We start from the raw sequence: 14800 nt of genomic DNA on the forward strand, positions 1-14800 counted from the left end.
TCAATACACTTTGCTTTCATCATCATGCCCCCAATACACTTCCAGGTTAATTTACATCTGGTATCAAAGCTCGATTTTTTTTTTTCAGTGCTGGCACTCATAATTGCAAAACAGATATCAATTGTTGTATCAGACTTGACAGGTTCACTTTAGGAGAGTACACCATGTATGCTATAATTCTACAAGACACATTACACCCTGTTCACACTTCATTTCTGCGGTGCATCCTGGGGTTCGGTCTGCATCCTCCTAAAAATGAGTTTCAGACGAAGGTCAATGAATCTGCTGTTCAGCTGGGCACAGAAAAGTAGTGGACCTCGTTTCTGTGCCCATCTGAACAGACAGACACAAGACAGAAACGCAGTGTCAACAGGGCCTGAGTTGACTTGTGCCTCCAGTGTAAGGGTAGTCTAACAATGCTACTCACTTGGGAGCGATATGAGGTATCACAGGAACGGTTTCTATTTAAACGTTCGGCTGGTGTATTTCAGTCATCATAAACTCAAATACAGCCTTTGTCCAGCACAAAGTGAAACATAAAGTAAAAAGTCCATACAATTGTGCTGCTTTGCCCGCTTGGCACAGAGTCCAGCTTCTTTGCCTTTTAGCAAAGCCACACAATCCATGAGGTCTGCCACCTCCACACACACTGAGATGTGTGAGAAAACCAGGTATCAATTTACAAAGTGAATCACACCCAGGGGTGGAGATATGGTGATCCCCTATCTCTTCCACTCTTCAGCTGCTCACAACCTGTAATGGGTGATTGACCCCTTCTAGTCCTATATGTACTAAAACATTACTCCAGGATTATCTCCCATCCACTAGGTGTCCTGCAGCTTCCTTACATACCTCCCACCTCTGCCTAATGCCATGGGCTGGGCACCTTCTACCACTAGTCATGGGACTCTCGAGAGGGCAACGGCATCATCGTGTAACTCTCTCGGCTCTAAGTTCCACATGAAAGCGGAAATTCTGCAGGGCTAGAAACCAGCACTAGGGTTGAGCGAAACGGGTCGAACATTTTCAAAAGTCGCCGACTTTTGACAAAGTCGGGTTTCATGAAACCCGATCCGACCCTGTGCGGGGTCGGCCATGCGGTACGCGACTTTCGCGCCAAAGTCGCGTTTCAATGACGCGAAAAGCGCCATTTCTCAGCCAATGAAGGTAAACGCAGAGTGTGGGCAGCGTGATGACATAGGTCCTGGTCCCCACCATCTTAGAGAAGGGCATTGCAGTGATTGGCTTGCTGTCTGCGGCGTCACAGGGGCTATAAAGGGGAGTTCCCGCCGACCGCCATGTTACTGCTGCTGATCTGAGCTTAGGGAGAGGTTGCTGCCGCTTCGTCAGAAGCAGGGATAGCGTTAGGCAGGGTCCATTAACCACCAAACCGCTTGTGCTGTAGCGATTTCCACTGCCCAACACCACCTTCGGTGTGCAGGGACAGTGGAAGCTACATTTTTTTTTTTTCCTCAGCGCTGTAGCTCATTGGGCTGCCCTAGAAGGCTCCCTGATAGCTGCATTGCTGTGTGTACGCCGCTGTGCAAACCAACTGCTTTTTTCAAAGCACAAATCCTCTTGTTCCTTCCTTTCTGCACAGCTATCTTGTTTGTTTGTCCACACTTTTTATTTAATTTGTGCATCAGTCCACTCCTTATTGCTGCCTGCCATACCTGGCTGAGATTACTACAGGGAGATAGTAATTGAAGGACAGTTCCTTTTTTTTTTTTTTTTTGTGGGAGATTAAGATTGGCATTTCTGCTAGAGTGCCATCCCTGTCTGTGCCATCTCTCACTCAGTGGGCCATAGAAAGCCTATTTATTTTTTTGCTTGATTTGGGTTCCAAAATCTACCTGAAAAAATCAATAAATCAATCAGTGGGAGATTAATATTGGCCTTTGGGCTTGTGTGCCAGTCCTAAGCGTGCCATCTCTCTCTCTCAGATAGTGGGCCATAGAAAGCCTATTTATTATTTTTTTTATTGGGTTTATAAATTTTCCCTGGAAAAAAAAAAAAAAAGTGGGAGATTAATATTGGCCTCTGGGCTTGTGTGCCAGTCCTGAGCGTGCCATCTCTCTCACAAATAGTGGGCCATAGAAAGCCTATTTATTTTTTTGGTTGATTTGTTTTCTAAATTCTCCCTGAAAAAATCATTTTATTTTATTTGGTTTCTAAATTATTCCTGAAAAAAATCATTTTTTTTGTATTTTTTTTTTCTAAAGTCTCCCTGAAAAAAAAAAAAAAAAACAAATCAGTGGGAGATTAATATTGCCCTTTCTGCTTGCGTGCCAGTCTTGACTCCTGGGTGTGCCATCTCTCTCTCTCCAATTGTGGGCCATAGAAAGCCTATTAATTTTTTTGCTTGATTTGGGTTGCAAAATCTACCTGAAAAAATCACTAAATCAATCAGTGGGAGATAAATATTGGCCTCTGGGCTTGTGTGCCACTCCTGACTCCTGTGTGCGTCCTCTCTCACTCAGTGGGCCCTAGAAAGCCTATTTTTTGTTTTATTTGTTTTCTAAATTCTCCCTGAAAAAATCATTTTATTTTATTTGGTTTCTAAATTATTCCTGAAAAAAATCATTTTTTTTGTATTTTTTTTTCTAAAGTCTCCCTGAAAAAAAAAAAAAAAAACAAATCAGTGGGAGATTAATATTGCCCTTTCTGCTTGTGTGCCAGTCTTGACTCCTGGGTGTGCCATCTCTCTCTCTCCAATTGTGGGCCATAGAAAGCCTATTAATTTTTTTGCTTGATTTGGGTTCCAAAATCTACCTGAAAAAATCACTTAATCAATCAGTGGGAGATAAATATTGGCCTCTGGGCTTGTGTGCCACTCCTGACTCCTGTGTGCGTCCTCTCTCACTCAGTGGGCCCTAGAAAGCCTATTTTTTGTTTTATTTGTTTTCTAAATTCTCCCTGAAAAAATCATTTTATTTTATTTGGTTTCTAAATTATTCCTGAAAAAAATCATTTTTTTTGTATTTTTTTTTCTAAAGTCTCCCTGAAAAAACAAAAAAAAACAAATCAGTGGGAGATTAATATTGCCCTTTCTGCTTGTGTGCCAGTCTTGACTCCTGGGTGTGCCATCTCTCTCTCTCCAATTGTGGGCCATAGAAAGCCTATTAATTTTTTTGCTTGATTTGGGTTCCAAAATTTACCTGAAAAAAATCACTAAATCAATCAGTGGGAGATAAATATTGGCCTCTGGGCTTGTGTGCCACTCCTGACTCCTGTGTGCGTCCTCTCTCACTCACTGGGCCCTAGAAAGGCTATTTTATGTTTTATTTGTTTTCTAAATTTTCCCTGAAAAAATCATTTCATTTTATTTGGTTTATAAATTCTTCCTTAAAAAATCATTTTATTTTTTTTTATTTTTTTTTTCTAAAGTCTCCTTTTAAAAAAAAAAAACACAAATCAGTGGGAGATTAATATTTACATTTGCGCTTCAGTGACAGTCCTGCGTGTGTGGCATCTCTCTCTTTTGTTGCCACCAACAACAGAGTGTGTAACATTGTGCCTGATTTTCGTTGTGGTCTCACTCACCTGTAAAGGGGTAGCTAAATCATACTGAAGTTATAGCTCACCGTGTAAGTTGTGTGACTGCAACAAATACCGTTAGTTTGGTAACGTTTTTAAAACAATGAGGAAGTCTGGTGGAAGAGGTCGTGGCCGGGGGCGTTCATTGTCAGCTGGTAATGAGGGTAGTGGTAGTGGTGGAGCATCAGGTGGTCGTGGGAAAAAAAAAATTGCACCTAAGTCTGGAGCTGTGGAGCCAGGTTCGTCGTCTGGCTACACAAGGCCTCGAACGCTCCCTTTTCTGTGAGACACAAAAGAGAATAGTAAAACCAAAAACACTCAGTTTGAAAAAATGTTGCAGTAATCCGCAAGTGCTAGTAAAAGATGTAAAAAACAGGGTATTTGGTTGATACGTTTTTTGCAAAAAATGTATACTAAGCTGCTCTACCAATCTTCACGGTATACCCTTATCAGAGCAGTCCTAACTAATGTATGCAATCCCTATCTGATGTATTTGAAAAACCTGATCATCTGTATATAACCTGTGTGAACAGGGTTCAGAGAGGAAAAATCCATGTGTGCATACAGGGTAGAACAGCTTTTGTGCAGATAGCCCAAGAGGAGCTTGTTCACTGTGCAAGTAACCCATGTGTTCCTGTTTCCAATATTGTTCTCTTGTGTCTACAAGACTGGGGAGTTCCACCACTCCTCTTGGGCTATCTGCACAAAAGCTGTTCTACCCTGTATGCACACATGGATTTTTCCTCTCTGAACCCTGTTCACACAGGTTATATACAGATGATCAGGTTTTTCAAATACATCAGATAGGGATTGCATACATTAGTTAGGACTGCTCTGATAAGGGTATACCGTGAAGATTGGTAGAGCAGCTTAGTATACATTTTTTGCAAAAAACGTATCAACCAAATACCCTGTTTTTTACATCTTTTACTAGCACTTGCGGATTACTGCAACATTTTTTCAAACTGAGTGTTTTTGGTTTTACTATTCTCTTTTGTGTCTTCAGGTTTCTTGGTGGTGTGTGAACATGATCATACAGACTTGTTCACTGTGCAAGTAGCCCATGTGTTCCTGTTTCCAATATTGTTCTCTTGTGTCTACAAGACTGTGGAGTTCCACCACTCCTCTTGGGCTATCTGCACAAAAGCTGTTCTACCCTGTATGCACACATGGATTTTTCCTCTCTGAACCCTGTTCACACAGGTTATATACAGATGATCAGGTTTTTCAAATACATCAGATAGGGATTGCATACATTAGTTAGGACTGCTCTGATAAGGGTATACCGTGAAGATTGGTAGAGCAGCTTAGTATACATTTTTTGCAAAAAACGTATCAACCAAATACCCTGTTTTTTACATCTTTTACTAGCACTTGCGGATTACTGCAACATTTTTTCAAACTGAGTGTTTTTGGTTTTACTATTCTCTTTTGTGTCTTCAGGTTTCTTGGTGGTGTGTGAACATGATCATACAGACTTGTTCACTGTGCAAGTAGCCCATGTGTTCCTGTTTCCCTTTTCTGGGAGTAGGAAAACCGCTTTTAAAGCCGGAGCATCAAGAGCAAGTTTTGGCTTATCTTGCTGACTCAGCCTCTAGCTCTTTTGCCTCCTCTCGTGAAACTGGTAAAAGTAAAAGCAGCGCGTCGTTAGTGGATGTTCACGGTCAGGGACAAGTCGCTTCCTTGTCCTCTTCAGCAAAAACAACAACAGAGAAGAATGCAGCAGGCGACACAACGGGTTACTCCATGGAGCTCTTTACACATACCGTCCCTGGCTTAGAAAGTGAAGCAGTTAACAGTCCATGCCCATTACAAGTTGAATCTGACATGGAGTGCACTGATGCACAGCCACAGCCAGACTACTATGCTGGTCCTTTGACTCAGACCACAACATTGCCCTCGCAGGGTGCTGATTAAGAATCAGACCCTGATGAGACTATGTTGCCCCATCACGAACGCTATACCACCGACCGACAAGGTGACACAGACGAAGTTGCACACGAGCTACAAGAAGAGGTAATAGATGACCCAGTTCTTGACCCCGATCGGCAGCCATTGGGGGAACAGGGTGCAGGCGGCAGCAGTTCTGAAGCGGAGGAGGAGGGGCCGCAGCAGGCATCAACATCGCAACAGGTTCCATCTGCCGGGCCCGTATCTTGCCCAAAACGCGTGGCAAAGTCAAAACCTGTTGGAGGACAGCGTGGCCATCCGGTTAAAGCTCAGTCTGCAATGCCTGAAAAGGTATCCGATGCTAGAAAGAGTGCAGTCTGGCATTTTTTTAAACAACATCCAATTGATCAGCGCAAAGTCATCTGTCAAAAATGTTCAACTACCTTAAGCAGAGGGCAGAATCTGAAAAGTCTCAATACAAGTTGCATGCATAGACATTTAACCACCATGCATTTGCAAGCTTGGACTAACTACCAAACGTCCCTTAAGGTTGTAGCACCCTCGGCCAATGAAGCTAGTCATCAACGCAACATCCCTTCCGGCAGTGTAGGGCCACCATTTTCTGCACCACCTGCAGTATCTGTGCAGGTTTCTTTGCCAGGCCAAAGAAGTCAGGGTCAGGGAATCACCAGTTTCGTAGTAGGAAGCACTGCATCTAGGGCACCGGCGGCAACAATACCATCTCCCACCGTCTCTCAGTCTGCCATGTCCACCGGCACCCCCGCTAGTTCCACGATCTCCAGCTCTCCAGTCCAGCTCACCCTACATGAGACTATGGTTAGAAAAAGGAAGTACTTAGCCTCGCATCCGCGTACACAGGGTTTGAACGCCCACATAGCTAGACTAATCTCGTTAGAGATGATGCCCTACCGGTTAGTTGAAAGCGAAGCTTTCAAAGCCCTGATGGACTACGCTGTACCACGCTACGAGCTACCCAGTCGACACTTTTTTTCCAGAAAAGCCATCCCAGCCCTCCACCAGCATGTTAAAGAGCGCATCGTCCATGCACTCAGGCAATCTGTGAGCACAAAGGTGCACCTGACAACAGATGCATGGACCAGTAGGCATGGCCAGGGACGTTACGTGTCCATCACGGCACACTGGGTAAATGTGGTGGATGCAGGGTCCACAGGGGACAGCAAGTTTGGGACAGTTCTGCCTAGCCCACGGTCTAGGAAACAGTTGGCTGTAGCCATTCGCACCCCCTCCTCCTCCTCCTCATCCTCCTGCAGAAGCGAGAGCTCGTCCACAGACCACAGTCGCACAACCACTCCATCCGCAGCTGCCACTGTTGCACACCAGGTCTCCCATTATGGGGCAGCTACTGGCAAACGTCAGCAGGCTGTATTGGCTATGAAGTGTTTGGGCGACAACAGACACACCGCTGAAGTTCTGTCCGAGTTCTTGCAGAAAGAAACGCAGTCGTGGCTGGGCACTGTAGATCTTGAGGCAGGCAAGGTAGTGAGTGATAACGGAAGGAATTTCATGGCTGCCATCTCCCTTTCCCAACTGAAACACATTCCTTGCCTGGCTCACACCTTAAACCTGGTGGTGCAGTGCTTCCTGAAAAGTTATCCGGGGTTATCCGACCTGCTCCTCAAAGTGCGTGGACTTTGCTCACATATCCGCCGTTCGCCCGTACACTCCAGCCGTATGCAGACCTATCAGCGTTCTTTGAACCTTCCCCAGCATCGCCTAATCATAGACGTTGCAACAAGGTGGAACTCAACACTGCACATGCTTCAGAGACTGTGTGAACAGAGGCGGGCTGTTATGTTTTTGTGGGAGGATACACATACACGGGCAGGCAGTAGGATGGCAGACATGGAGTTGTCAGGTGTGCAGTGGTCGAAGATTCAAGACATGTGTCAAGTCCTTCAGTGTTTTGAGGAATGCACACGGCTGGTTAGTGCAGACAACGCCATAATAAGCATGAGCATCCCCCTAATGCGTCTGCTGACGCAAAGTTTGACGCACATAAAGGATCAGGCGTCTGCAGCTGAGGAAGAGGAAAGCCTTGATGACAGTCAGCCATTGTCTGGCCAGGGCAGTGTACAGGACGAGGTAGCGGGCGAAGAGGAGGAGGAGGATGATGGGGATGATTATATTTTTAATGAGGAAGCTTTTCCGGGGCCAGTGGAAATTGTTGGCGCGGCAAGGCCGGGTTCTGGTTTTTGGAGGGACACAAGTGACGTGGATTTGCCTGAAACTGCCCCTCAACCAATCACAACCGCAGATTTGAGAACTGGAACTTTGGCCCACATGGCGGATTATGCCTTACGTATCCTCAAAAGGGACACACGCATTACTAAAATGATGAACGATGACGATTACTGGTTGGCCTGCCTCCTTGATCCTCGCTATAAAGGCAAATTGCAAAATATAATGCCACATGAGAACTTGGAACTAATATTAGCAACCAAACAATCAACTCTTGTTGACCGTTTGCTTCTGGCATTCCCTGCACACAGCGCCCGTGATCGTTCTAACACGAGCTGCAGGGGCCAGCAGACCAGAGGTGTTAGAGGGGCAGAAATCAGAAGTGTCGTTGGCCAGAGGGGTTTTCTGACCAGGTTGTGGAGTGATTTTGCTATGACCGCAGACAGGACAGGTACTGCAGCATCAATTCAAAGTGACAGGAGACAACATTTGTCCAGTATGGTTACTAACTATTTTTCATCCCTTATCGACGTTCTCCCTCAACCGTCATTCCCATTTGATTACTGGGCATCAAAATTAGACACCTGGCCAGAATTGGCAGAATATGCATTGCAGGAGCTTGCTTGCCCGGCAGCTAGTGTCCTATCAGAAAGAGTATTCAGTGCTGCAGGTTCAATACTAACAGAAAAAAGGACTCGTCTGGCTACCCAAAATGTAGATGATCTAACCTTCATTAAAATGAACCACAACTGGATTTCGAAATCTTTTGCCCCACCTTGCCCGGCTGACACCTAGCTTTCCTATGTAAAGGTCTTGCCTGTGGACTATTCTGAACGACTTTTCCAATCTCGTAATTTGCAGCACCTGATTGTCCAGCATCCGACATGTTAACACCTCCCTAAATGGCCAAAGTCCCCACACGGGGCCGTGGTATCGCCACTTGGCGCCAGCACCCGTGAGAGTACTGTTTGTCTGAAGAGGTGGGTGTGCCCGCTTTTGGTCGACGGCACTGCCACTAGGTCCCTCATAGTACAATAAAGTGTCTGGCGGTGGTGGTGCGCACCCAACGTCAGACACACCGTTGTAATATGAGGGGCCCTGGGCCTGTACCGCCGGCCACAAGACAGTCCCCCCCCCCAGGTCAAACAGTGCTCTACCACTTGCAAAATTTTCTCTCACAGCTCCACCAATGTTTAGTCTATGCGCTGACATCCTTCAATGCCTGGCACTGTCAATACCATTGTATTGACATTTTTCTTATGTTAGGCCTTCGAAGCCTGTCTGCGGTCACTCCTTCCACTAGGCCTCCACTGACCTGTCTACTGCTGCCCGGGTTCCCCTGGAACCAATTTTAAATTGCCTACAGCCAGCCCAATTTATTATGTTAGGGCTTCGAAGCCTGTCTGCGGTCCCTCCTTCCACTAGGCCTCCACTGACCTGTCTACTGCTGCCCGGGTTCCCCTGGAACCAATTTTAAATTGCCTACAGCCAGCCCAATTTATTATGTTAGGGCTTCGAAGCCTGTCTGCGGTCCCTCCTTCCACTAGGCCTCCACTGACCTGTCTACTGCCGCCCGTGTTCCCCTGGAACCAATTGTAAATTGCCTACAGCCAGGCCAATTTATTATGTTAGGGCTTCGAAGCCTGTCTGCGGTCCCTCCTTCCACTAGGCCTCCACTGACCTGTCTACTGCTGCCCGGGTTCCCCTGGAACCAATTTTAAATTGCCTACAGCCAGCCCAATTTATTATGTTAGGGCTTCGAAGCCTGTCTGCGGTCCCTCCTTCCACTAGGCCTCCACTGACCTGTCTACTGCTGCCCGGGTTCCCCTGGAACCAATTTTAAATTGCCTACAGCCAGCCCAATTTATTATGTTAGGGCTTCGAAGCCTGTCTGCGGTCCCTCCTTCCACTAGGCCTCCACTGACCTGTCTACTGCTGCCCGGGTTCCCCTGGAACCAATTTTAAATTGCCTACAGCCAGCCCAATTTATTATGTTAGGGCTTCGAAGCCTGTCTGCGGTCCCTCCTTCCACTAGGCCTCCACTGACCTGTCTACTGCCGCCCGTGTTCCCCTGGAACCAATTGTAAATTGCCTACAGCCAGGCCAATTTATTATGTTAGGGCTTCGAAGCCTGTCTGCGGTCCCTCCTTCCACTAGGCCTCCACTGACCTGTCTACTGCTGCCCGGGTTCCCCTGGAACCAATTTTAAATTGCCTACAGCCAGCCCAATTTATTATGTTAGGGCTTCGAAGCCTGTCTGCGGTCCCTCCTTCCACTAGGCCTCCACTGACCTGTCTACTGCTGCCCGGGTTCCCCTGGAACCAATTTTAAATTGCCTACAGCCAGCCCAATTTATTATGTTAGGGCTTCGAAGCCTGTCTGCGGTCCCTCCTTCCACTAGGCCTCCACTGACCGGTCTACTGCTGCCCGGGTTCCCCTGGAACCAATTTTAAATTGCCTACAGCCAGCCCAATTTATTATGTTAGGGCTTCGAAGCCTGTCTGCGGTCCCTCCTTCCACTAGGCCTCCACTGACCTGTCTACTGCCGCCCGTGTTCCCCTGGAACCAATTGTAAATTGCCTACAGCCAGGCCAATTTATTATGTTAGGGCTTCGAAGCCTGTCTGCGGTCCCTCCTTCCACTAGGCCTCCACTGACCTGTCTACTGCTGCCCGTGTTCCCCTGGAACCTATTGTAAATTGCCTACATCCCAATTTTTGTTATGTTAGGCCTTCGAAGCCTGTCTGCGGCCCGTTTTTCCACTACTACTACACTGACCAGGCCACTGCTGCCCGTGTTCCCCTGGAACCAATTTTAAATTGCCTACAGCCAGCCCAATTTATTATGTTAGGGCTTCGAAGCCTGTCTGCGGTCCCTCCTTCCACTAGGCCTCCACTGACCTGTCTACTGCTGCCCGGGTTCCCCTGGAACCAATTTTAAATTGCCTACAGCCAGCCCAATTTATTATGTTAGGGCTTCGAAGCCTGTCTGCGGTCCCTCCTTCCACTAGGCCTCCACTGACCTGTCTACTGCCGCCCGTGTTCCCCTGGAACCAATTGTAAATTGCCTACAGCCAGGCCAATTTATTATGTTAGGGCTTCGAAGCCTGTCTGCGGTCCCTCCTTCCACTAGGCCTCCACTGACCTGTCTACTGCTGCCCGGGTTCCCCTGGAACCAATTTTAAATTGCCTACAGCCAGCCCAATTTATTATGTTAGGGCTTCGAAGCCTGTCTGCGGTCCCTCCTTCCACTAGGCCTCCACTGACCTGTCTACTGCTGCCCGGGTTCCCCTGGAACCAATTTTAAATTGCCTACAGCCAGCCCAAGTTATTATGTTAGGGCTTCGAAGCCTGTCTGCGGTCCCTCCTTCCACTAGGCCTCCACTGACCTGTCTACTGCTGCCCGGGTTCCCCTGGAACCAATTTTAAATTGCCTACAGCCAGCCCAATTTATTATGTTAGGGCTTCGAAGCCTGTCTGCGGTCCCTCCTTCCACTAGGCCTCCACTGACCTGTCTACTGCTGCCCGTGTACCCCTTGAACCAACATCAGAAAATATAAAAATAAGTATTTTGCTTATAAAAAAGAAAATACTGGAGAGATATCAAATGCAGACATTTTAACATTAAAAACAAACACATACAACAAAAATCTGGTACAGTACTAAAAATGGCCACCAGCTACAATAACTTTCTCCTGCAAGTAGTTAACTGAAAGTTTTTTTCAATTTAAAACACAGATATGGCATCCACCGAGTGTTGTCCTGTCGCGTCTTCTTTATATTATTGCCAAGAAGATGCAAAACAATGAAAATAATAAAATCATTATTTACCAAAAAAATAGAGTAAGTCAAAACCACATTGCAAATAAACATTCATTACAAATAAAGAAGCAGGGCGCGTCCGAGGGTGAGTATATACCTAATAAGAATATATAATCACCCTCGGACGCGCCCTGCTTCTTTCCGACAGCCTTCCTTCCTAAGAATCAGCCCTTCCGTGGTGTAGAGAGAGGGTGTGTTACACTCCAAGGTGTTCCCCAGGTTGCCTTTCCTGAGCTTCGATCTTCATGCTCTCGTTTAGTAGTTGTCGGAAAGTAGGCTGCATTAGGCCTACAAATTGGGTATGGGGTGTAGAGAGATGGTGTGTTCAACTCCAAGGTGTTCTCCAGGTTGCCTTTCCTGAGCTTCGATCTTCCGGCTCTCGTTTAGTAGTTGTTGGAAACTACACTGCATTAGGCCTACAAATTGGGTATGGGGTGTAGAGAGATGGTGTGTTCCACTCCAAGGTGTTCTCCAGGTTGCCTTTCCTGAGCTTCGATCTTCCGGCACTCGTTTAGTAGTTGTTGGAAACTACACTGCATTAGGCCTACAAATTGGGTATGGGGTGTAGAGAGATGGTGTGTTCCACTCCAAGGTGTTCTCCAGGTTTCCTCGCCATTGCTTCGATCTTCCGACTCTCGTTTAGTAGTTGTAGAAAACTACACTGCATTAGGCCTACAAAATGGGTATCGGGTGGAGAGAGATGGTGTGTTACACTCCAAGGTGTTCCCCAGGTTGCCTTGCCATTGCTTCGGTATTCCGACTCTCGTTTAGTAGTTGTAGAAAACTACACTGCATTAGGCCTACAAAATTGGTATCGGGTGGAGAGAGATGGTGTGTTACACTCCAAGGTGTTCCCCAGGTTGCCTTGCCATTGCTTCGGTCTTCCGACTCTCGTTTAGTAGTTGTAGAAAACTACACAGCATTAGGCCTACAAAATGGGTATGGGGTGGAGAGAGATGGTGTGTTACACTCCAAGGTGTTCTCCAGGTTTCCTCGCCATTGCTTCGATCTTCCGACTCTCGTTTAGTAGTTGTAGAAAACTACACTGCATTAGGCCTACAAAATGGGTATCGGGTGGAGAGAGATGGTGTGTTACACTCCAAGGTGTTCCCCAGGTTGCCTTGCCATTGCTTCGGTCTTCCGACTCTCGTTTAGTAGTTGTAGAAAACTACACTGCATTAGGCCTACAAAATGGGTATCGGGTGGAGAGAGATGGTGTGTTACACTCCAAGGTGTTCCCCAGGTTGCCTTGCCATTGCTTCGGTCTTCCGACTCTCGTTTAGTAGTTGTAGAAAACTACACTGCATTAGGCCTACAAAATGGGTATCGGGTGGAGAGAGATGGTGTGTTACACTCCAAGGTGTTCCCCAGGTTGCCTTGCCATTGCTTCGATCTTCCGACTCTCGTTTAGTAGTTGTAGAAAACTACACTGCATTAGGCCTACAAAATGGGTATCGGGTGGAGAGAGATGGTGTGTTACACTCCAAGGTGTTCCCCAGGTTGCCTTGCCATTGCTTCGGTCTTCCGACTCTCGTTTAGTAGTTGTAGAAAACTACACAGCATTAGGCCTACAAAATGGGTATGGGGTGGAGAGAGATGGTGTGTTACACTCCAAGGTGTTCTCCAGGTTTCCTTGCCATTGCTTCGATCTTCCGACTCTCGTTTAGTAGTTGTAGAAAACTACACTGCATTAGGCCTACAAAATGGGTATCGGGTGGAGAGAGATGGTGTGTTACACTCCAAGGTGTTCCCCAGGTTGCCTTGCCATTGCTTCGGTCTTCCGACTCTCGTTTAGTAGTTGTAGAAAACTACACTGCATTAGGCCTACAAAATGGGTATCGGGTGGAGAGAGATGGTGTGTTACACTCCAAGGTGTTCCCCAGGTTGCCTTGCCATTGCTTCGGTCTTCCGACTCTCGTTTAGTAGTTGTAGAAAACTACACAGCATTAGGCCTACAAAATGGGTATGGGGTGGAGAGAGATGGTGTGTTACACTCCAAGGTGTTCTCCAGGTTTCCTCGCCATTGCTTCGATCTTCCGACTCTCGTTTAGTAGTTGTAGAAAACTACACTGCATTAGGCCTACAAAATGGGTATCGGGTGGAGAGAGATGGTGTGTTACACTCCAAGGTGTTCCCCAGGTTGCCTTGCCATTGCTTCGGTCTCCTGACTCTCGTTTAGTAGTTGTAGAAAACTACACAGCATTAGGCCTACAAAATGGGTATGGGGTGGAGAGAGATGGTGTGTTCCACTCCAAGGTGTTCTCCAGGTTGCCTTTCCTGAGCTTCTATCTTCAGGCTCTCGTTAAATTGTGGTTAAATGGAACAACTGCATTTGGCGTACTAGTTGGTTTGGGGCCTACTAACAGTGTCTGCCGCTCCTTGCTGTTCTCCTGGTTTCCTGTCCTGAAATTCCGTTTTCAGGCGCTCGTTAAGTAGTTGTTAATGTTAGACTGCATTTGGCCTACTAGTTGGGTTGGGGCCTACTATCGGTGTCTGCCACTCCTTGCTGTTCTCCTCCACTGAACAAAGCTGTGCCGACTGTTTACTACGGTTGCCAATTTTGAACTGCATTTCGACTACTTACTGATTTGGGCCTACTCTCTGTGTCAGCCTCTCATTCCAGTTGTCCTCCACTGCAATGCCCCCTGGTTATTCCTGTGTTACCAATTTTGAACTGCATTTAGCCCACTTTATTATTTGGGCCTATATCTGTGTTTCCTCCTCATCCTGCCCATTGCCCAGCCAGTGATAGATGAGTCTGCTGGTACATTGACCCATAACGCAACATTCCCCGTGCACGCTACACAACAACATTGTGACCCTGCTGAAAGTCAGGTTGCTCTTCCCGCATACCATACCACCTTACACGGGGACAAAGAGGAAGGTGCAGATGAAAGTGCAGGTTCCTTCATCAGGTGGGGGGAGGAATACTAGTTGGCGACGTCACTGGCACAGGGCCTCTCATAGTACGCAAAAGTGTTGCTGCCGGTGGGAGGCGCCCCCGCCGTGCAAACACACCGCTGTACTTTGAGGGGCCCTGTGCCAGTGCCAATGCCAACGAGTGGGCCCCCCCTGCTTGCTCAGGTTCACAGCACTTGCAAAGTTGAAATACTTACCTCTCCCTGCTCCACTGCCGTGACGTGGTCCAGATTTCCTGGGCCCACTAATTACTTGAACCAGCCCTACCCACCACAACTTTAGCCAAATGACCCCCAATTTCAAATGCCTTCCAATTATTATAAGGTAAATTACGCTTGACAAGCTTCATTAAGAAGAATGGATGGTTTTGACATTAAAATGGGCACTCTAGGTGTTTTCCTGGCCCCCACTCAC

This window comes from Ranitomeya imitator, chromosome 4, assembly GCF_032444005.1.
Source record: "Ranitomeya imitator isolate aRanImi1 chromosome 4, aRanImi1.pri, whole genome shotgun sequence".
Lineage (NCBI taxonomy): Eukaryota > Metazoa > Chordata > Amphibia > Anura > Dendrobatidae > Ranitomeya > Ranitomeya imitator.